This window comes from Zootermopsis nevadensis, unplaced genomic scaffold, assembly GCF_977971745.1.
Source record: "Zootermopsis nevadensis isolate Lab colony 2312 unplaced genomic scaffold, Znev_1.0 Znev_ptg000005l, whole genome shotgun sequence".
Taxonomy (NCBI): Eukaryota; Metazoa; Arthropoda; class Insecta; order Blattodea; family Termopsidae; genus Zootermopsis; species Zootermopsis nevadensis.
The window spans coordinates 3504479-3529791 of record NW_028259137.1 but is presented as its reverse complement, the minus strand read 5'-3'; the positions used below and the strand labels follow the sequence as shown (position 1 = coordinate 3529791).

The 25313-nt window shown below is 36.4% G+C and overlaps 1 protein-coding gene across 10 annotated transcripts in view; it reads left to right on the top strand.

The window, feature by feature from the left end:
* Positions 1 to 25313, top strand: part of LOC110841260 (band 4.1-like protein 4) — a 334673-nt gene that overhangs the window by 170119 nt on the left and 139241 nt on the right. The window lies entirely within an intron of this gene.

Genomic DNA, 25313 nt, shown 5'->3' with positions numbered 1-25313 from the left:
TTAACCTGGCACCATAGATATTTTCATTAATTAGTTGATTACTTGGGTAGGTAGTTACTGAACCTAGTTATTTTGTTGGTTAGTCGGCTCGTTAAGCTCTCAGATGACACGAGAAAGAACTCTATTATTTTCACGTTTTATGGAGTTGAAACTTTCCTTTTCTGGTTAATTGCACTCTGTAGTCTTGTGGTTGTATACAACAGTGGTATTCAACCTGGGGTACGCGTACCCTCGGGGGTACACGAAGACATCTTAAGGGGTACGTGAAATTTAAAAAAAAATTATTTTATGATAAACACTGAATAATCAGTAATGTAATTTATTTAATTTATTTTAGATGTAGATTATATACTATGTATAACTTGAATTATACACCAACAACTTTGGGGGTACGAAGTTGAACAGAAATTATATCTGGGGGTACGCGAAGACATCTTAGGGGGTACTTGAAATTTAAAAAAAAATATTATTTTATGATAAACACTGAATAATCAGTAATGTAATTTATTTAATTTATTTTAGATGTAGATTATATACTATGTATAACTTGAATTATACACCAACAACTTTGGGGGTACAAAGTTGAAGAGAAATTATATCTGGGGGTACGCGAAGACATCTTAGGGGGTACGTGAAATTTAAAAAATATATATTATTTTATGATAAACACTGAATAATTAGTAATGTAATTTATTTAATTTATTTTAGACGTAGATTATATATTATGTATAACTTGAATTATATACCAACAACTTTGGGGGTACGAAGTTGAACAGAAATTATATCTGGGGGTACGCGAACAAAAAAAGGTTGAATACCTCTGGTATACAAACATTTCAGATGAGCTTACTGTCTCCAGACAGAATTGTCCCGTTCTTTAACCACCGTTCATTGTCAACAGCTTTCACCCTGGAAAGAAAGACCTGTCTTCTCGTCGTCTCCTTCCATTCAGTGTTTGTCAGTCTTATATAATTCGCATTTATTATTATCTCCGCTAAGACAGTTGTATGACAGCGTTTCATCAATTTGAAATTTTTATTATTTGTATTACTTTGATTTAGAAGTGCTTTTAAACTTCTTTGCATACCTTCAGTCTTTACAAACTTAATGATTATGGACCATCTGTTGGTTACGTAAACTGGTTTCAGCAGATTTCCATTTGTTTATTACGCTGAGATCTGCCATCGCCTTTTAGAAACATTTCCAATTATTTTTCAGGTATCGGAGCCGTTTTTATTGAATGTTGTTTTAATGAATTTTATATAATGTTATTAAAATGATATAATTATTATCATTTTGTTGATGACATCAAAATGTTCCTCGACATAGAGACCCTTAAAGGTTTTTTATTAAATTCAGTTACATGTTACTTTGTGTTTCGTTCATTGTTTTATCATTTTAATCTGATTGGCGTATTATATATATATATATATATATATATATATAATATTGTTATTGTCCATGACACAATTCAAATCAAGCTAGACCTTGTCGCTGAGTCTTATTACATACCTTCTGTAAAAATACATTTGAAATTTATAAATCTTCTTCAAGATGTATGATCTATCTCCGGAATGGAATTCGTCTGTTAAAAATCCACCAGATACGTGATTTAAATACTTTTGAAATTATTTAAATAAGATGCTAGTTACGCCAGCTGTTATCGGCATAACATTCTCCTTCGAATTTAACGTATTATTATTATTCAATTCATTAAATTAATTTAAATTAATTGAATTATTATATTATATCATATTACTCTAATAAATAAAATTGAATTATTATTGTATTACTGTAATAAATAGAATTTAACGTATTATTATTATTATTCAATTCATTAAATTAATTTAAATTAATTGAATTATTATATTATATCATATTACTCTAATAAATAGAATTGAATTATTATTATATTACTGTAATAAATAGAATTTAACGTATTATTATTATTCAATTCATTAAATTAATTTAAATTAATTGAATTGAATTATTATATTATATCATATTACTCTAATAAATAGAATTGAATTATTATTGTATTACTGTAATAAATAGAATTTAACGTATTATTATTATTCAATTCATTAAATTAATTTAAATTAATTGAATTGAATTATTATATTATAACATATTACTCTAATTAATAGAATTGAATTATTATTATATTACTGTAATAAATAGAATTTAACGTATTATTGTTTATTATTATGTTTATTGTTATTATTATTATTTATCACCCGTGGCGTCGTTCCAATCAGTCACCATTGAATTGGAAATGTAATTTAACCACGGACAGATAATTGACTGCAGCTCAGATGTGTCGTGACGTGTCCACTAGAGCATCGCTAGCTAATTTTAGAGCAATTTTCGTCTCCAGTTCTGATTTTGAAATGATGTATCAGTGGTATGGAATGCAAGGGATGGGTTTGGGGGGTGAGATTAGGGATGTTTAGACAGACGTTCAGTGCCATTTCCGAACGCACGTCTTTTGCAAATCTTGCTTAATTTTGTGTAAATATAATCTTGCCACTGATCCGACATTTGAATTGTGCTCGTTACAATTTTACTAACTTTTTCTTCGTAACAAAACTTTCATGACTGCGTCCAAATTTGAGATTTGTCATCACTTAATAAAATTTAAGCTTTGTATTTTTCTTGACTGGACGTAGTAATCCCACGTGACCTGGGTCAGGGTATTTGTTTTTGTTGGAAGATGTAGGTGGAAGTAATGAGTTTCCTTCTCAGTCACCAAGAGGGACGGACTGCAATGTAAATTGTGTTTTCGCTTTGTCTGACATGAAATGATAAACCATACCATAAACAATACAGCAAACTTAGAGCAGTAATTAGACGGAACAAATCCAATAAACCACATTACCAACAGCTTGAACGTCTCATCCCCAAGAGATGAGTACGTTAAACTGACTTCCACACAATATAGTAACCTTAGGGCTACTTAATTAATTGCTCACTTCACGGACCAAGTAATTTCCTCTCATCTAATCAACAGATTCCCCCACCATCCGTAGAATACGAATCTTTATTACTGTGATCACAGAGTTCGCTAATATCCTGAGTCAGACTAATGCAGTACACACCCCAATTCATAAACATCCTTTTTAATATTATCATCTCATCTCCTAGGTTTTCCCACTAGAATCTTTCCTCCAAGTTTTTAAAATTCTTAGTTGTTAGATTATATCACGTTGTCGTCTGTTATCAAAACCGGAAATCCTTAAGGGACCATAAAATTTGTCATGGACATCGTAAGTACTTGTTTCACGACGATACCTCAGATAGCAGTACCAGCTAACTGGGACACCCAAATCTAATATAGTGACTCACGGGGTAGTCATTGAACTATTACAGGTCCTGCCGGCTCGAATTATTCGTTGTTTTACTCAGTCACACAGCACAAACTGGTGGTCGTACCTTTAAATAGCTATGTTAGTTTCATAATAGTAATGAAATAGGCAAGGCGTTCATAATTAAGGCAACAAATATTATTATTATTAAACGTGTCTTACGTGTGGGATAATTCAAGATGGACCATGTTTGTTCTACCCTCTGGCCAAGAAATGTCTTGTGGCACTGTTTTTGAAAAATAATAGCCCGTTGTATTTTATCTTTAAAAATACTTCTTCAGAGATTATATGCAAAGAAAATAAATAAGCTTATCGTTACTGGTAACCAATCAACAAATAATTTCACGTGCCTAGATACGAGTTTACACACGAGTACAACCTTTTCTTGGCTAAATATCCTCTGTCACTTGCTATTTCTGTCGTAAATGAGGAGTGAGTTGTATTAATACGTACGTTTCAGTACAGTTTATCAGCCTCGAGGACATCTGTCACCTGCCAGTTGTGCAATAATTATAAAACGATATTAAAGTGCCCATTACGAATTAAGTTCATAAGCGATTGTACTGAGGCGAGGTAGATCTTCATATTACCGCGAGTTACAGTTCGATTATTTCCTCATGACCACAGAACTGCTGTTAAGGGGAAGGAAGAAATGTTGGTGCGGGTAAAGATCACGTGTTAGTAGAAATATTGCTATGTATCTATGCAAAATCTAGGGAATTTGTTAGTGTGTGAGGTTTAGTTAACGGTGTAAAATTTCCATTACTTTCAGTACCTTACGCATTCAGTAAGTCTCCCTGTTTTGGGATCAGCCCAACGCAGTGTTTATACATGGTAGAAGCAACCACTAGTTTCAAGCAAGTTTGTTAGTTAATATTTCAACAGCAATCTTTTGACTGATGCCTATGTATATTTTTTGTTTGCAATTTATATATTGTATATTGTATATGCCTATAATACTCGACGGAATACATAAAATTTAGATTGTACCTTCCGAGGAAGAGGGACCATTCTTATGGCTGACGTTCCGTCCAGGGTAAAGCATACATCACATATATTTCCTGTTCTCCGTTGTTTGACAAAAATCGATTGTCTTTTGTCAGGCACAGAAACGCAGGCAGTTGGGGCACTGTGTAATAATTGGCCTCGTGCTTCGTATTCGAGAACTGAAGTGATTTCCATCGTTATTCAGGTAAATGGTGGCCGAGTGTACTTAGAATAAGTCTTAAGGAACCTCCTTCCTAATTTTACATTGTCAGTAATCGTATTATTCAACTGTCTTGATCGGTAAGAATGTCTGAAGGCAAACGCAGTTTTTATTGACTTCAGTCCTTCTTACATACAACCTGAGAATACTGTATGCACTTGACAAAGCGTTCTCAAATAAGCACGATACAAAGTCTGCAGCTTTAAGACCAAGTTTTTGTAGGTTTTTAAATCAGTTGTTTATTGCTTTCAGGTACGTACAGAAAATGGGTTAGCAGTGGACTGCGTGTTCGAAGATAAGGTGTGAGTGAAGTTTACGTCTTATTATTATTATTATTATTATTATTATTATTATTATTTAGTGTTCTGTCTGACGACAGGTCCATATGAACAGGATCCTTCCATCCTTTTCTCGGACTGGGACCTGTTCATATACGTTCTTGGCAGATGATCCAGAAGTGGTTTGCCATTGCCTTCTAATGTGTGTGAATGGAGTAATTGTAGGGATGCCACGGAGGAAAACTCCGTGTTGCCTAGACCACGGCCTTGCCCAACACAAGTTATAAATTCGAACCCGAGACCCCAGGATTACAAGGCCAGCGTTCTAACCGCTAGACCACCTCATCTTATTATTATTTAGTGTTCTGTCTGACGACAGGTCCATATGAACAGGATCCTTCCATCCTTTTCTCGGACTGGGACCTGTTCATATACGTTCTTGGCAGATGATCCAGAAGTGGTTTGCCATTGCCTTCTAATGTGTGTGAATGGAGTAATTGTTGGGATGCCACGGAGGAAAACTCCGTGTTGCCTAGACCACGGCCTTGCCCAACACAAGTTATAAATTCGAACCCGAGACCCCAGGATTACAAGGCCAGCGTTCTAACCGCTAGACCACGTCTTAATTTCTTTTTATTATTAGTATTAGTATTAGTAGTGGGATTTGTGTGGAGAGACTGAGGAAAACAACTTTTAGGATGTGAGAAGTCACCGGATAAAAATGTACGTGATTTGCTTTTGAACTGTAGAGTAGTTAACACATTCGGAATTTTTGTATTGTGGGAATTTATTTTTTGAAGTTTGTTATCAGAATTGTCAGCTGGACCAGTTTGTTTGCAGACATAAGTTGTTTTTACATCGGGTTTCATTCGGCGTGTTATCTTAGTATTGAAAAGGTTCTGGGTACGATCCCAACCCACGCATATAATCTTTTAATTAAAAATCTGTGAGGATAACAACACCCAATCGCTTGACGATCAGTGTACAGTCAACCTCCGAAACGTCGTGTATATTAAATTTACCTGAGACAGTGGACATATATAATGAAATATTGGTAGGCCTGTATTCTGTATTGTGTCGTCTGAAAATTTACCTTCTTCTTTGCATTGCATCAGATTCAATCACGTCAACGTATTTAAAAGAAACACATCACAGGACTGAATTGAAAAAAAAAACAACGTAGAATAGGCCCAAAGTGTTCACCAGTTTGGAAATAATTTACAGCAAGCTGCCGGCTTTTAATCAAGCACTCCCCGATCCTTACAGTCACCAAGTCACAATACATCACCACTCGCCTCAGGCAAAGTCACGATATTTGTTTTCTACCTACAACACTTTACAGTACAGTGTTCCATCAAACCATTCTCTTTGATTTTTTCACTGTTCTGTACGCTCTCTGGTTTGTTTAATTTAGACTTTCGTTTGGATAGAACTGCTCTAAAATGAGACTCCTTTTACATTTTGTATTGATACCCAGAGTTCTGTAAATAGACTGGCTGGTTTGATCGTCATGTTTGTCAGCAGCTTTCCGTATCCCCACGAACACAATTATTGTGTCAGTCTAAAAGTATCTTATCCTTTACTGCGTGCAAAGTCACCCACTGGCAGCGTATCCATGAATCATTGTATGTACTTCGACATTACTTGAGACCGTCGCTAATCGAGGAAGGTGTTTATGGGCCTTCAAATGCGGAATATTTCTTAGTGACCTTCGACTTCTGACGGTACTAGTCTTTTCCGCAGAAATAACACAGATAATTTCTGTACTATGACAGTGTTAACACTTGAAATTGAAAATATATTTTAATCCTTTGATTACGGGTCTCACGTATGTAGCATTTAAGAATTCAGTCCGTACCGCGAAGTAAACACAACACTTCACCATTACGAAGATCGACTGGTTAACGCTGTTTAAGTCAAAGCTCGTCTAAATATTACGTATTTAAGAATTGAGTCCGTACCGCGAAGTAAACACAACTCTTCACCATTACGAAGATCAACTGGTTAACGCTGTTTAAGGAAATAATCGTTGTTTAGAGCTACTGAATGTTAAAGCAGGTGGTACGTGTTGTTACCATTGGGCTAATTTAGGGTTTAGATTATCGTTATTGGTTAATTGAAACGCAATATTCCTGATCAGGTTTCATTTTACCTTTATACTCTAAAGTCGATTATGGTAAATTTTATGATTTCACGGCGGTAACATGGGCCTTGTTCGTGGGTGATGAAAATATATCGTTATTACCGACTTTAATCGGGTCGAATTTCGCACTGCGTGACCCCACTGCAGGTTGACTTTTGGAAGGCGGTGAAACTACGCGACCATGGAAGATGGATACTTCAGACATCAGGCAGGACACCTTGTATGGGTGATTAGCCCCACGTATGGCACCCACCTATCGATCAATATTTTTAATCGAACTCTCAAGACCCACGTTTCGATGTGACCAAAATCTTTATTAATAACTATGACAGTTCCTAGAAAAACACTGGATTAATCCGGTAGCTTAATCCTTCAAGGCCCAATGATATGTACCAGTTGTCTTAACAATCAATAAAGATTTATTTTTTATTAATGGATTTCGCGTGAATCTCACAGTAAAAGGGATCATTTGTTAATCAACGTTAACCAGTTGATTTTTGTAATGGTGAAGTGCTGTGTTTACTTCGCGGTACGGTCTGAATTCTTAAATATAATTTATACCTCTCATTCAGGCCTCGCAATGTTAACATAAGCATTCCCCCCCCGTAAATTAGCCGCCGTCATAAGTTTTTGTATCATATTCCGTCCTTCCAAGGTTAATATCAGACTTTAAAATTGTGCACGAACGCACTAAGACCGTTCCCAACTTCAATCTTTGTTTGTGGTCTAATCTTTGTGTTTTCTCTGTCTGTCTCTCCTTCGGCATCTAAGCTTTTAATAGAAGTTAATTTGGGCAGGGTTGTAAGCTGGATAAATATGTATTCCACGAATGTTGCAACATTTTAAATATGAACTGTTTCCTGTCGAGTCGACAAAATACAAGCTACGGAAACAATTTTGTTTTAACTGATTGGATAATATTCTTCCCGCTAACGACGACAAAAGATATTTAAAGACTCGAAGTTATTATGAAATATCGCGAATTTTTTATGGAATTTAACGAACCTTTTAATTAATTTCTTTATACATGGTAATAAACATGTTTGTTGAGTTGTTAATATATTTGGACAGACTCGAAATATTCACAAAATTCCTGTTCCCAGGAGCCACAAATACTTTCTTGGACATCTTCACCTATAATATCCTTCCCAAGAACAATAACAGAATTGTCTGGAAAGAGCGGTATAATATAGAACCACATCTGTGTTAAACCACTCACTGCATTCTGTCATAAACTTGGTGACCCCTGAGTACTTTTAATGTTAAAACTTCCATACCAATATTCTCGTAACTTATGGTCTTCGTCGTTAAATACGCCACTCACTGGATTCGTATGATTTATCACCTTGTCTTTTGAAATTGTAATTAATTGGCCCTCCCAAGTTATGAGTTGTAAAGGCCACTGCTCACTTCTTTGCGCTTAACCTCAACAAAGGAGAACACACGGCCCTCAACAAAGACAGTTCTCAAGTCATGATGAGTTTGGTGAACTTCCACTAATAACCGATTTTAATCCGGCCAAACAATGAGTTCGCAGTTCCAAGACTCGGATTATATACATTTAAATATCATTTGTTTTTTTGCGTAACTTAATATTTATTCAACCGTTATTTAAATATCCTCTTCTCAAAAAGTTTATCTCTGATTATATACATTACGTCAGAGTATAACTTGATAAAAATACAGTGTGTCTCAAAACGTTGTATCCGCATTATAATACAGAATTTTTTCTCGCTGTTCGTCAGCTGTATGGAGAGGAATCCACACATAACCATCGTGATGTCGGGGCCTATTTGAGTATCCTTCACGATCGCCAGATTTAATCCATCCTGACTTTTCTTGTGGACGTGGTGTACAGCACAGAGCCAGCTGTCTTGATGCATACTTAATTAAGATCTCATTTAGTAATATCGTCTTGCATTGCTTAATTAAAATAATGCTTACCATTCGCTTTCATCTAGGTGTGAGACCTAGAATGAAGGGAGAATTACCTCCATGTCTTTTTCTGCGTTCATGGCATGTGAATTGGACAGAGACGTAACTCCACCTTTCGATTCATTGCACACACAATTTTGAAGCCGGTCTTTATATAATTCGACCCCTGAATCGCTGTCTTTGTAAGTCAAACTGATTTCGTCGTAACACGATACTTCACCGGATGGACAATGCTAGAGAATGCACCCCGGTAGTTAATTACTGCCTTCGTACAAAGACTGGATCCCGTGTCTGTGTATCAAAGCAAATTCTAGGGGCTTCTCCCCACAGTCTCTTCATCTTTCAGCTGTTAAAGATCAAACAGAATTTGAAAATCTTTGGTCTGAAAATGAGTAATTGTTTTCTTCAAAGCCGTTAGCTGCTTTTCCAGCGCTGATAATACTTTAAATTGGAACGATTAATTACATAGCAACGCTTGTAATTACCCCCCCCCCCACCCCACACACTTAATTACGTGGAATTATATCTTATTTTAAAATTGTTCCCAGCTAGTCTCCTTTGTCCACGCCGGAAATCTGTACGTTGTTAAATGGTCGTGATAATTGAAAATTATTTTTGAAGTGTTAGATTTTGGGTGTAAGGTTGTGTTATTTTAACCTTCGCGCAAAATATGTTTTTGTATGATGGTAAAGTTTCGTCATATTGTGATATAGTAAGTATATATTAAATCTTGTCCGTCTAATCACAATAAATTCTTATTAAATATTAAAATATTACAATAATTAACATTTAAAATATTTAAAATATTAAATGATGTTCTTATCGAAATATTCGTGAAACATGAAAAATGATGGTCTAATGTAAACCGAATATTTCGATAAAGAACATCATTTAATATTTTAAATGTTAATTATTGTAATATTTTAATATTTAATAAGAATTTATTGTGATTAGACGGACAAGATTTAATATATGTTTTTGTGTGTTTTTACTCAGACACTTTGATCCATATTGACAATCATAACTTGATAGATTCACACAATGCAAAACTAATTTCTCACTGAGATAGAGAGTTTATGAGGAACTCTACACAGATGGGATCTTTCTCGCATTTAAAATAATATAGGATAAAACTTTACGTATAATAAGTTGTACTGTGATTATATTATTACCATTAGTATTAACCAGAATGTTTCTATAGTAAAACTTGATTGTCGGTTTGGACCGATAGAAGTCATGTGGAAAAATCAAAACAAATGAAAGTGCATAATTCGAAAATGACAATAATATTTGGACCCAACAGGGAAGAGTTAAATGAGAGGATGGACAGAATTGCATGGTGTGGATCTTAAAAATTTATACTTTTCGTCATATATTATAATTATGATCAATTGAAGGTAAATGAGATGGGTGGATCATGTAGTACGCGTGAGAGAGCTGAAGTTGAGCATAAGTGTATTCATATTTTTAACCCGGATTAAGGAGGCGGCAGGTTTTTTAAATATGTAATTGAAATTCTTGTCCCATAACTAGATTCTATTATCACTTATATAATTTGACAAAATATTAACGTTTCCGTCGGTAAGTTCAGTGTATGAACACACGAGAGTTTTAAGTCTGTGTCATTCGATGTCAGATGTTCCTCCAAGAACTCAGAAGCTTTTGCAGATTGGAAAAGAGCGTGGCCAACGACGTTTCGAAACGTACTGAAGTGTAAGGTTTCATTTTTCGCGGCGGCGAGTATGAAGGTCACCTCCACCGATGTCCTGATGATGAAGTCAGCGAGGACCTCTTAAACGTCCTTAAACTTTTGCCAGAGTACGCGGCGAAACAATCCAGAAGACAGACATCTTCAGGATATCAAATCTAAAACTTCTTGACGATGGTGAAGAGTCAATTGAATAAAGTTTTTGGATATTATCCATCGTCTAGTAAATATAAAACGTAAAGACGACGTTTCGGAGATGGGACTCTATCTCCGAAACGTCGTTTTTACGTTTTATATTTACTAGACGATGGATAATATCCAAGAAAATTTTTATTCAATTGAATCTTCAGGATAGGTTAGGTTTTCGTATATCGTGGACCTCAGGAGAGATTGCCTGCGTTCTCTTGGTGAGGACGGCACATTTACTAGAAGATTCGGTAGACGTTTTGTCGAATGTTCCTGATAAAGAAAGCAGATATTCAGAAATCAAATACCATGCTTACAAAAAATATATTTAGTCTCCGAAAAAGAGCTAGAGAATTTTTTTGTATTGTGGCAGAAGACAGTGTGACTGAATTAAGTAGTCAGAGACTGAACCAGGAAGGTTTACCTGCTGTTCGAAATTATGTTTTGCCCACTACAAGCCTATTTTTCGTATTCAGGACCATGGAAATCGAAGCGTCAAGAGTTTTTCTTTGATTTACGTCTTGTTAGACATGAGATAACTTTTTAAATACATGGAAATAAAGATAAATGTTACTAAACAGAGGTTTTTCTATAGTTGAAACCAGTGGTATTCAACCTGGGGTACGCGTAGCCCCGGTACGTGAAATTTAAAAAGAATTTTTTTTATGATAAGCACTGAATAATCAGTAATGTAATTTATTTAATTTATATTAGATGTAGATTATATACTATATATCACTTGAATTATACACCAACAACTTTGGGGGTACAAAGTTGAAGAGAAATTATATCTGGGGGGTACGCGAAGACATCTTAGGGGGTACGTGAAATTTAAAAAAAATATATTATTTTATGATAAACACTGAATAATCAGTAATGTAATTTATTTAATTTATTTTAGATGAAGATTATATACTATGTATAACTTGAATTATACACCAACAACTTTGGGGGTACAAAGTTCAAGAGAAATTATATCTGGGGGTACGCGAAGACATCTTAGGGGGTACGTGAAATTTAAAAAAAATATATTATTTTATGATAAACACTGAATAATCAGTAATGTAATTTATTTAATTTATTTTAGATGTAGATTATATACTATGTATAACTTGAATTATACACCAACAACTTTGGGGGTACAAAGTTCAAGAGAAATTATATCTGGGGGTACGCGAACAAAAAAGGTTAAATACCACTAGTTTAAACGAATTTTCTGTTCGAGTAAATAGGATACAGTACTGTGCATTTAAAATTGGTCATTCTAACGTTTCTGTGGGCGGTGCCTTTAGGTTTACGAAGTTTATGGTGGTAAAATTATTTACAGAAATAGAACGAATCGTTTATATTATATTTATTAGTTTATATAATCATTATTTTTAGTTATACTCTGTGTGTCGAAGGAGTAGGTCTATGAAAAGTGTTGTTTGTGTAGTTCTTACAGAACTTTCTGATTAATTTCTGTATGTTGCGTGTGTTACGAAGTGTGAATCTAGCAAAAAGCATTGCTACAACAAAAACATGGCTGTCGTACGAAACCCCCTTTCTAACAAGCTTGTTACTACACGGTTGCTCGACAGTTGTCAAATGAGCTACACTGGTTCGCTCTAATTGGCGTGTTACTGAACAGCAAAAAAAAACCATTTCTGTGTAATATCTTGTGCATTTCAATTTATAGTTCACCATGCCATGTGATATTCTGTCATGTAATACGAGCAGATAAACAGCTGAGAGGATATTTATTAATAATTTAATGATATTAGTGAGAAATGGACACGTGGAGCGACGCTAGCACTGACAATAGTGCATTAGTGTTTTATGTGTTAAAATACTCGAGATATAGGGTAAGGTGGGGCAGTTTCGGTCATTTTTATTGGGTTCTTAGGTTCAAAAAAATGTTAAAAAAATGCTTTTATTGTATTAAAAGTAGGGATGTGGTATAGAAATTTTTCAAAAAAAAATATATATATATTCGAGAAAAGCATTTAAATATGGAAAAATAATTTGATGGAAAATTTTTACAGCGAGTTGGACAATCCGGACCACTTTGAGTTACAATTACGATTAAACACATTTTCCACACGCAAAGGTTTTTTTTCCCCTTGTTGAAAGCGCCAACACATGATACCAACTTTTGCGTCCTTGCAGAAAATCCAGTCAGCTACCTTGTTTGATTTCTCGGAATCGTAATTTAGTAAACTAAATTTGTAAATGTTTTTCACTTTCCTGGGAACACTTAAGAAACTTCTTGATTGACAAGAGTTTCTTTCTAGCCTTTGGTGTTGGCTCAGCGGAAGTTTCGTAAGTTGTCTTTGTTGTGTTTTCTTAAAATTAAATTATTTGTTTATTCCGTTAAATCACAATGTATTTAAAATAAGATAATTAAAATAATTAAAATATCATTCTTTGTTCCATATCGAATAATCGATTTACAGTTGGAACAGTTACAACATGTTTCGGTTTTATTAAACCATCATCAGGTGTAAAATTATATTAAATTTAAAACTCAATTACAATTTTTTAAAAATTTTTCGTAGTGTAGTTTTGGAGGTCGTGTCCAGATATTTTCATATAATGGATCAACTTTATTGTTTGAAGTGATGCTTTTGATGTTTACATCGGTCAGAGATGAAATAGTAGACAACACAGTTGTGTCTGGAGGTGAATCAGAAGTATTACCGTATCCGATCAAGGTTTAATACTGATGACGGTTTAATAAAACCGGAACATGTTGTAACTGTTCCAACTGTAAATCGATTATTCGATATGGAACAAAGAATGATATTTTAATTATTTTAATTATCTTATTATTTTAAATACATTGTGATTTGACGGAATAACCAAATAATTTAATTTTTATTCAATAAATCACAATATGACGCAACTACACTATTTTATTTTGTGTTTTCTTGTATTCTGAGCCGAATTCTTTTCACGATTATGCCAATGTCCCACTCATCATTTGTGTTTGAGAGGACATCTCGGTAACGTCATTATTTCTCGTCGGATTTGACATGATTTCATCCGAACTCTTGTGCTGCAAACTCAGTTGTCTTTTTGTCAAAATTAATTCCGCGTTCGTTTTGAACACTGAGGTTCCTCAATAGCCTTTGGTGCCTGGTGGAACAACGATTTATTCTTTTTAGTGGAGTTACTGTCCTGGTCAGTTCCACTCAGTTGACACTTGGTACTCGGAGAATACCTTCTGTGTGGAACTACTTTTTTAAGGGCTAACTTTATTGCTAGCTTTAGTCAAGTTTCTTTAGACTCAGATTTGTGTTTCTTTTCGTAAATGCGGAACCAATCAAATCCAACAATTCCTTTCTGGCCGTCAAATGGATTTTTGAGTGAATTTGCTACCGTCAACACGCGAAATAATTAGTGATCCATATCGCGGACTCAAAGGTTCATTTATAATACTTCCTCGGCATCTGAAACCAAGTTAATTTAAAATGAAAAAGAAACATGTAGGTATTGCCTTTAGAATTTTTATTAGCTGTTATAATTGCATATTTATCGAGCTTCAGGAGAGAAAAAAAATCTTTTGAGTATTTGAAATAAGATTTTCTCAAGAAAGATTGTATTACTCTGGAAAATTGTGGCATTTTGTCAAAAGTAATTTAAGTCAAATACAGGTTGGTAATATTCTGTTGTTAAGTGAAATGAACAAAATGATGTGTAATATTTTTTTTATCGGAATTTAACTTCCGGTCGAAATTATACCTTAAGAATTGTTTTAAATTTAGTTCATAAAAGTGCTATTGAAATAAATGAGCGCGCCACTATCCACCCGCATAGGCTACATGATTTTCACTGACCATTCCCAACTACAGTTGGATTTTAAAATCCTTCTCATTTTTCGTCAGCCGATGTTATTGAAATTTATTTTATAAAGCTCAGTAACTTGTTACATGAGAACTTACCTTAACGAGAAAAGTCTTTATGACACAAAAGAGGTAGTCAGTAAGGTTATCTGTAATTTTCCTTATGTTTTAAAATTGAAACTGTATACTCATTGATTATAAAACTCGTTTATTATTTCGTGGAAGATAAAGACTTTAGCCGTATTATCTGCACGATGCTGATAATATGGCCAACCAAATCTTTCGTCTAAAAACACGTAAATTACATTTTACATTCATTATCCACATGAAACTACTGAAATATTCTCTCCCGCGCTCGTCAGCGAAAATTTGAAAGCTTCTGACTCCGAAAGCAGCATTCGTCATTTGATCTCTTTAATGGTGAAGTTTTGTGTTTTCTTCGCGGTACGGACTGAATTATTAAATACAAATTGGATGAGCTCCGGAGCCTTGCGAAAGGAGCAGAGACTAATGTAAGTTGAGAAATATCTTGATAAAGGTTTACAAGATTGGAACACGGCTCAGCTCATGTAGCTGTCACGTTCTAGAAGGCAGTGACGTTTCATTCAGCTCAAACTGACTCTTGTTATGGAAGATACACGCACAATGTGTCAAGATATCGATTATGCCAGCCTGAGAGTCGTATTAAATAAAGTTTAACCGCGGCGAGACGTGGACGTCTAGAAGCAAATATATAGACCTATTAGCATTCAGACTATTTTATTCTATAATTTAGACCACATAGACCATATAACATTCAGTATTAAGAAATGAAACAGATGATTTCTGCAAGTTTTTGGCAAAACGAACATTTATCGAAATTACTAATCTCTGAGCATTGTTTGAGAATATTATGTGTACCTCATGTGGTAAAGAGTGTTCCCGGCTTTTATGCAACTAGAAAGTTCATTGCCGTGTTTAAAATAGCCCGCCACTAGTCCCTACAGTGATCTACATGGATCCAACCCATAGACTACGGCCCTATTTCCGTAAGATTCATTTTAATATTGCCGTACAAAATAATATCTGGAAGACTGGACACTGTTCCTCCAGAAACGAATTTTTTTTTGTGCAGTGTTGTTCGTTTGAACTTCGACCGTCGTATAAACTTTAGAATCATCAAATCATTGCGGATCATCAGAATATAAAAAGGGGGAAAGTGGACGTAGAATTACGTGCGTGTTTGAATTTTTTTTAATATTTTTTAACATTCGCCACGGATCATCTTTGAAAGCCGAGTTCGAGCCTCTAAATCTAAAGGATAATAATTACCTACACATGCTTTCAGCTCAAAATACTCTTCTGACTGCCAGGGAATATGACTACCCACTTTTCCACTATCAAGATCCCTTCGGTTTCGTGTGATAATGTGTCACAATTATATACAGGGTGTTTCTAAAAACACGACACCGCTCTAGGGGCGTGTTCTGTGCACAGAAACAACGACAAGTGTTTTTATAAACATGGGTCCTTGGACGCTTCGCCTTTAGGTCATGTTCTATTTGAATTATGAAGGCAAAGGATAAGAAAAATACAGTGTCAATGGGAATCTGGTCTGCCATCTTCTGATACTGTATGATAATCAGTGTAGTATGTCGAAAAATATTTATTTTATTGAGTGCATAATACCAAAGCGACGGAAGGAAAAATGTAACTTATTTTTCTTAAAGTTTCATTTGAAGGATCAGAGAGGGAGTTATTTAAAATATAATAGTTACCATACATAATGGAATACCAAAATATTAATTTATTTAATTCCACATGCCTTTAAATTTACAATGAATTTATATTGGATAAGATAGGTTAGGTTACATTACGTTATGCTAGGTTAGGTTAGTGTAAATGTATATATGTAGTGGAAACGTGGGGACTCGAGGAGGAGGTGTAAGGGTTGACGTATTTCAGAGTAGGTTTTGTAAGAAAGTGTTATTCGAATTCATTTTAGCCCTAGAAACAAATGCACTCTCCGCCCGTGTGTGGGCTTCGCCTTCGGAACGGTTTATAAACCTTCCTGAGATCCAGCAGATGAAATCAGACAGCAATAATTCTGACGGCCACTGTAGTGGTTTCAGTCTCGTTATCATCATGGTTCATGTTTCTCCTCAGTCATTCCAGTTGAATTCCAGGGTTGAGTCTCGAATGTAGGCGCAACTGTGTACGAGGTGCGATCGGAAAGTTTCGAGACTGCGCGTATAAAAACCCGTACACTTATCTCAGGTATTAAATTCATCCATCACCCTCGAAGTAGTTCCCCTGGGAGTGAACACAACGATCCCAGCGCCGCTGCCAAGCCTGGAAGCATCCCTGGAAATCTTTCTTTGTCAGCCTGTAAAGCACCATCTGAGATTCTGCCTGAATCTCTTCTACATTTTACGAGTTCAAAGTAGGTAGTTGTTTCGGTGGAGAATGGTTCTGGAACTGATTAATAGAACCGGATAGTTGCTTAGTGGCTACAATTGTGGGTGCACTTGGATTCGCAGATTTGGCTGTTATTTATTGCAGTTATTCAAGGAATCTGACGACTTAAAGTCTTTTAGTAAGAAGCAATTTGTCATCTCAAGGTCATTCGCTGTTTCTTACACCCACGCGTGTACATGAGGTTCTTTTTAACCTACAGAGTATCCAGACTTATGAGAGGACTACAGATCTTGTGGGTTGCTTTATCCAACAGCGCTACCCTGATGAAGGCAAATTTATGAGCGGGCGAATAAAAAAATTTAGTGCTCTTGACTGGGCAATATATTTGCTCCGTGCGAGCAGAACAATAAATAAATAATCTCTCAACTGGATCTATTAAGAAATACATATATATCGAATATAGTTTAATCTCGTTTAAGACAATAAATAACTTCTGAAATTGTTAAATAACCGCTTAAGAAAACAAATTTGTATTCGACGCACGTTAGAATATGACACAGGTGTGTCTCATGTTTGGGATCGTCTACGAAATCCATAAAGCTGCTATGTCGTACGCTGCCCACGTTCTTGCTACGTCGAACCAGATTACAAAAATTATGTAATTTCGAGGACAGCCAGAACACAAGGTAGACGATGAAGTTATAAGACAAAGGTCACATGATTCTGGTAATACCAGACCATTACCGGTACATGTGTTTCATGTATGACGATCGGCCAATGGATTATATATTATTTTTTATTTAGTGTTCTGTCTGACGACAGGTCCATATGAACAGGATCCTTCCATCCTTTTCTCGGACTGGGACCTGTTCATATACGTTCTTGGCAGATGATCCAGAAGTGGTTTGCCATTGCCTTCTTCTGTGTGTGAATGGAGTAATTGTTGGGATGCCACGGAGGAAAACTCCGTGTTGCCTAGACCACGGCCTTGCCCAACACAAGTTATAAATTCGAACCCGAGACCCCCAGGATTACAAGGCCAGCGTTCTAACCGCTAGACCACCTCATCTTATTATTATTTAGTGTTCTGTCTGACGACAGGTCCATATGAACAGGATCCTTCCATCCTTTTCTCGGACTGGGACCTGTTCATATACGTTCTTGGCAGATGATCCAGAAGTGGTTTGCCATTGCCTTCTTCTGTGTGTGAATGGAGTAATTGTTGGGATGCCACGGAGGAAAACTCCGTATTGCCTTGACCACGGCCTTGTCCAACACAAGTTATAAATTCGGGCACCGCCGGGAATCGAATCGAACCCGAGACCCCAGGATTACAAGGCCAGCGTTCTAACCGCTAGACCACCGTGGCGTGGTGTGGATTATATATATATATATATATATATAAATAAAAAAGGTTTCCTGAATTTAATTACTAACTGAATGCGATAAGATCAGTGCATATTCTGACTTCAAAAATTAACAGCGTGTGTTATTTCGATTTGAAATCTATCTTCGACTGAAGTAACCAGATAATTCAACGAAGCAAATATATTTCGTTCGTCTACTTGCCAGTAACCAGTAGTCGACCAGGTATTATCGAAGCCAGGTCGAGATTTTGTCGCTCTAGTGAACTACCTAATCGATCAGCCGTCCAGACCAACTATTCGCTAGTACGGCTCTACACTATAGTATTGGTGGCTTTCCGCTATGCGTTCGTTGCTGAGAATTCTAGTCTTAGCGGCACAGCTGCTAAATATTTTCCCTTTACTTTCAATATGAGGCTACGTTTTTATAAGACAATATGAATTGTCAGGGTTAGGCGATGTTTGAGAAAGTTTCTTATCCTTATTGGGGGACTCGGTATAAATGTCACGTGGTGCAGGACACAACTTTTCGTATCCTGTCGTCCTACTTCGGGAGATCCATGATACACAGTGTATTACTTCCTGAATCAGAAACGTATACACAGACCTACAAATACTAATGATTCCGCGTCGTACAGTACAAGAAAGTTGTTAATGCCATGATTGCTTGCCTGTCTGTCTGTTAAGAGTGTACCGCGTTTCAACTTTCAGTTGTTTGTTCATAAATCCGCCGTTAAACCGGTCGGATGCGTACACGAAAACTCAGCGACTGTTCTACTTTTTATATTTTTAAAAGTTAAAACGGATATCTTGTAGTTCTAAGGAATATAAGTAATGTTTCGAGATACGTAGTCGCTTTTGAAATGCCCTAATGATCAAACCCAGTCCATCGCTTCCGTAACTAAGAATTATATGACGCAAATGGCGTTATTACAGTGGAGGTAAAATAAAAACTACCTTCACACATTTGGTTCTCACTATAGGCGCTCGATATGGCTGCATGTTCATTATCTGAGCTGAAAACATTGACCGCGTAGCCGTAATCACCGATCTGCAGTTCAACTGTCACATATAATTCTCCATCACAGTCAGAATTAAAAATACATTCGTTCACTCTCTTCGTTTACAATTGAACGAAAAACTTAATTTTATTCCATCTAAAGGCAAGGAAATGTATTTCGTGTTTACTTAAACGAATTGTGAGTGAGAACAATTAATTAGTGTTCACAAATCGAAATTCATTGTGTAACTTCACACAGCGCCACAAGATAAAAGTTACCGCCCCTTTTCGGCTGTACGAGACCTCGTCCAACGCGCAATGTTTACGAGTTTGTAATACTTAAACCGTTATGATTCGGTAGCAGCAGCCTCGTTTGTGCCAACGTGCTATAGCACGTGAGTGTGACTTTAGCATGAAGGCATTAGACGATCTGTCTTATAAATCCGCCTTGAAACCCTGCTTTTAGAAGTGACTGAACTGACGTAAGGAAGGAGATTTGGTTTAATTTGTTGCTGTAATCTTGAAGGTTCATTTGTCTTACTCATCGGTCAACAGATGGCGTTATGAAATTCGCCATTTTAAGCCTGATACACAGTTGTGCGTTGCAAGTATGCTGTCGGTATCTGTGCTTTATTATATCTTAATTTTAAGAGTAGACAATTGTTTTGCAGTGACTTCACTATGCTGACCTCTTTGAGTTACTAGCTCTGATCGTATTTACAGAAATAAAGAGGAGGTAACTTCATTTTTATTTCTGTTTTATACTTGAGAGATACCCGGTTCGAATCTTATCGAGGTGACAATTATTTTCCTCAGTAGCTTCTTACGAATGTCGAATAGTACATTGAAATAGGCCACTGCCTCATCGCAAGCAGCAAACACCTCTGAAACGTCGGTAAACGTATGATAGAACACACCCCACAGCAATTCAGAAGTCAGCCATGTTTGGGTAATATGAACTGACGTTATTTTAAATGTCGACCACGTCAGATAAAAATTTATGTTTACGTGTCGAAATATATGGTGATTTTTTTAAGGCTGTTCGTTCCAGATTTACTGTATTCAGAGGCTACAATCAAGGAATTTAATTATTTGTTAGTGTCGATGTAAGTTTTCGTTGTTATTACAGAAGAATTAACGCGGAAAGCTTTCATGAATTGGCTTTAATATTACATTCGTTATGAAAACTTACATTTCAATTTTTCTTATCCAGTAAATAAACTGTGTCTGACGTCCTAATGATTTGGGTTATATATGACGGGTTAAGCTGATGGCAATAGCCTAAAATGACAAAACAGCCATCTTACGTCAAAAGATAGAAATAATTCTACATCTAATTACTCAGACATGTGATTTAATCAACTCTGTGCAGTTATTAACACTTTGAAGCCCGAAGCTCGTCTAAATATTACGTATTCAGTCCGTACCGCGAAGTAAACACAACTCTTCACCATTACGAAGATCAACTGGTTAACGCTGTTTAAGGAAATAATCGCTGTTAACATCGAGTATCATAGTTCGTCTAAATATGACGTATTTAAGAATTCAGTCCGTACCGCGAAGTAAACACAACTCTTCACCATTACAAAGATCAACTGGTTAACGCTGTTTAAGGAAATAATCGCTGTTAACATCGAGGATCATAAGAGAGAGAGAGAAGAGAGAAAGTGGGGGGGAGTAGCGATAGGCACTACTGTTATAAATGGGGGAGGGGGTATAAAGTTGGTTGTGGGCTACGAAGGTTCCCAGGCAGCGCCCGCTCGTCCTTCTGGTATGAATAAGTTTAGTGAGGACAAGGGATTTAGGAGACAGGTTCGTCTAAATAACATTTAAGAATTCAGTCCGTACCGCGAAGTAAACACAACTCTTCACCATTACAAAGATCAACTGGTTAACGTTGTTTAAGGAAATAATCGCTGTTTATAGTAAGAATCATAAAAGAATATTACGTACAAAATGAAGAGTTATTTATTACAGAAGCAGGTGGGACATATAATTATCATTGTATTTTAAAATGTTAATATATCTGTATCTCAGAAAATGTAAAATACCCTACTCGTAACTTTATTTCAATTGGTAACATACAGTAAAAACAGTTTTTGATTTTATGGATCTAATTCCAAAATTAACATGGCCGCTGCATTTGTTTGATCTGGAAGCTTCACTTTTCAGGTTATGTTTCTTCATCAACAAAATCGGAAACATAAATTAATTTTGATAAAATTTGTGAGACTGGGGGTTCACTTCGCAAATCCTAATTACGACAGTCATTTGTCAGGGATGTCAATTAGCCTTAGAGCAAAATTACTGCCCCTTTAAAACAAAATGAATACCCAGCACCTAGCAGTACGATGATTTATTTTTAACAATTTATGTTCAAGCTGGTTTAAACTTATGGCCTCCTGAGTGCTTCCAGTATTTCATTTCCGGCCAATATTCAACGTGGAACGTTGCTTCCTTGATTCCGTTGTGGTCAGTTCCCTCAGCGATGTTCCCCTCTGGATACTCGCAATTTAATATGTTCAACGTCGGTCCCTATGAAATATACCAGCATCTTAAAGTTTAACTGTGTCCATGTCGTTTAAAGACAGTGAAGTTTTTGGCGAAAATATTTGCGATGTTATAGAAACACGCCGACAAGATTACTAGGCATCGAAGTTAATCTGCAGATCAGAGATCTCGCACGAAATTCTGTAGTCTTTGTTCAACCACTGTCAAGTATTTGTTATTCTGACTGAACACATTTTATAGACATTCCATAAATAAAAGTACTATGAAGTATTAATTAAAACGGAATGTCCACGAGGTGTTTAAAGGCGTGAAATCGAATATGGAGTGGAATGTGCCCGAATTTTACGTACCTAGATTTACGTATAGTGCATTAACGACACAGCCGTACGGATAATAAGCCTTGTAAATGCTTATAGATAAAAAGTTGTAATTTAGGCTTAATTAAATGATAAATGTACATGGAATTATTGATTTGGGATGAAATGACTCAGGGTGGGGTCCATTGGAGAGGTTTTGATTATGAAAGCTTTGAACCTCGGAGTTTTATAGCAAATGGTTGGATAGTTATATTTTTGGTTAATTTTTATTTTACTGGGACGCGTCCAAATTTACTTGGAGTCAGAGGCGACTAAGTTAAATACGCAAAGTAGGAACGTCATTGTGTTTCGTCTCCAAAATCATTTCCCTGAATTGGATGAAATTTAATATCTTCTGTGTTTCCGTAATAATTGTTGAGCAAATTTAATTGTAGTCCTTGCAGGAACTCTAATTATTAATATAAAGTTTAAATCAGGTATTCAATATTACGGCCTTTTCGACATTCGTGATCGCTACATCGATTGCTCTGTTTTTTTTTTCTGAGTCTTAGCGGCACAGTCACCAAATATCCTGATTGCATATACAGTCTTTCAAGTTATGTAATTTTTTCCTAATATAATGCATGTTTCTATCGATACGAGAATAAGTATGCGCGTGTGGTTTTGCGTATAGTGTAATATGTGAACGTAGATTTTTCGACATATTTATATCTGTAGCAAATGAACGACATTTAGCCTTTATAAACATATAAAACCTCAAAAGAATTTATTTGGAAAATTTGTTTATGGTCCTTTAATGGCTTGTGACAGTAAATTTTAATTACTATCGTGTCGAAAGCCACCATATTAACAGTAGTAAAGATGCTCTTAAAAGCGATAAGAGCCCCAGAATTATAACTGAAGGGATTTAATTAAAGTGGCCGGATTCCGGGCAGACGATGGAACTCAGGACTGCCCGGAAACGGATGATTACTACATATGTTTGTACTCTTCGCACATCATTATATTTTAAATGTTATTAATTAAAACCAAGGACTTATAAATATTAAGTTTTTGTGCAATAAAGATATTTAATAAACTAAACCATTGCATACGTCACTACTGGCACTTAGTGAATCAGCGAATGGAATGTAGGTGTTCAAAATGACCACCGTTAGCTTCGTGGCGCAGTTGACAGGCGGCCACCGAAGTTGCTGTTGTGTGTACATATTTTTGGGACACCTGTATAGTCGGAAGAGATGTCTTGGTTGAGTTCCACGACCTTGCGCTTTGGAACGAACGTGTGAAGAGTTTAGGAACTGCCCATTCACAACGAATGAACCTGCTTCGATGTTGAGTTACTGCATTGGAATTTCCCGACACATGAATCGTACCTGATTTCACGGAATGTCATTTTTTTTTGTCCGGGTGGTGGATACTTGAAATAAATCAATAGTCCCAGTGAAATAGAATTAACTTTCCCGGGAGATACAAATCACATAGTGCGCTTGAAGGAAGTGTAAAACGAGCATGTTTCCGGTGTCTGGCTAAAGGATGGACAAGTGTTAACCTGTCTGTCGCCGACATTTTACATTCAGATGAGTCTCGCCACATTTAACAGATTCCGTCGCCATTTTCCAAGTTCTCACGACGACAAGTATGAAGATGGCTGTCTTCTGGATTGTAGCGAATTGAATGCAACGTAGAACGCTGGCCTTGTAATCCTGGGGTCTCGGGTTCGATTCCCGGCGGTGCCCGAATTTATAACTTGTGTTGGGCAAGGCCGTGGTCTAGGCTACACGGGGGTTTCCTCCGTGGCATCCCAACAATTACTCCATTCACACACAGAAGAAGGCAATGGCAAACCACTTCTGGATCATCTGCCAAGAACGTATATGAACAGGTCCCAGTCCGAGAAAAGGATGGAAGGATCCTGTTCATATGGACCTGTCGTCACACAGAACACTGAATAATAATAAGATGAGGTGGTCTAGCGGTTAGAACGCTGGCCTTGTAATCCTGGGGTCTCGGGTTCGAATTTATAACTTGTGTTGGGCAAGGCCGTGGTCTAGGCAACACGGAGTTTTCCTCCGGGGCATCCCAACAATTACTCCATTCACACACAGAAGAAGGCAATGGCAAACCACTTCTGGATCATCTGCCAAGAACGTATATGAACAGGTCCCAGTCCGAGAAAAGGATGGAAGATCCTGTTCATATGGACCTGTCGTCAGACAGAACACTAAATAAAATAAAAATAAAGAAGCTCACCGACGTTTCAGAGGTACTTACTGCTGCCTTTATCAGGGCGATGAGTCTTGATTGTTGGCACTTATGTGATCCTAGGTCGCTGACAGATAACAAAAATTAAGTGACAATGATATCATGATTGTTTTAACTCACCTTGAGTGCTAATGAACCTGTCGTAGAGCTTCGAGGTTTACGGCAAACATTCATATAAGCCTCCAGCTGTATTCGATATGCAGATTGTAACATGTGTTTGACCTAAGATCTCAAACCACGTCGCACCCCGCGACAGCTTTGAACAACTTTCTCAGGATTACGTAATCCGGGGAGAATATGTGTGTTCCATGTCCGTTTGAAATAATTGGTAGCGTGGTAAGAGGCCGGTAGGGGTAGCCGATAAGGAACCACGTAGTGTCTACAATACAGACATTATTCTTTGGAGCCAAACCCATTCCTAGCCCAAAGTTTATCTACAAATATGTTATCCGGACCCCACCCAAGCCGGACTTAACTTTCATTCCAGGCCGAATAAAGCCAGATATGTTTACAATCTGCCACGACTCTCTTATCATCAATACTTCTTTTAATACGTAAATGCCAGTGGCTAATCCTTGAACGAATTATTTAACGACGCTCTAAGAACAATTGAGGTTATTACAATTTATTTCAAAGGTTTCACGACAGACTGACAAATCTTTGTTCATATTCTCTGTAATTGTTTCAAAGGGATGCTACATGACTGCTGATTCATCAGGTAGAAAGACGTAGAAACGAACTTCAGTTCCCTTCCAGAATTTATTATCTCAAAATATCTACTCCGAAAAGTTTTTATTACGTTTTGTACTCTAAGAA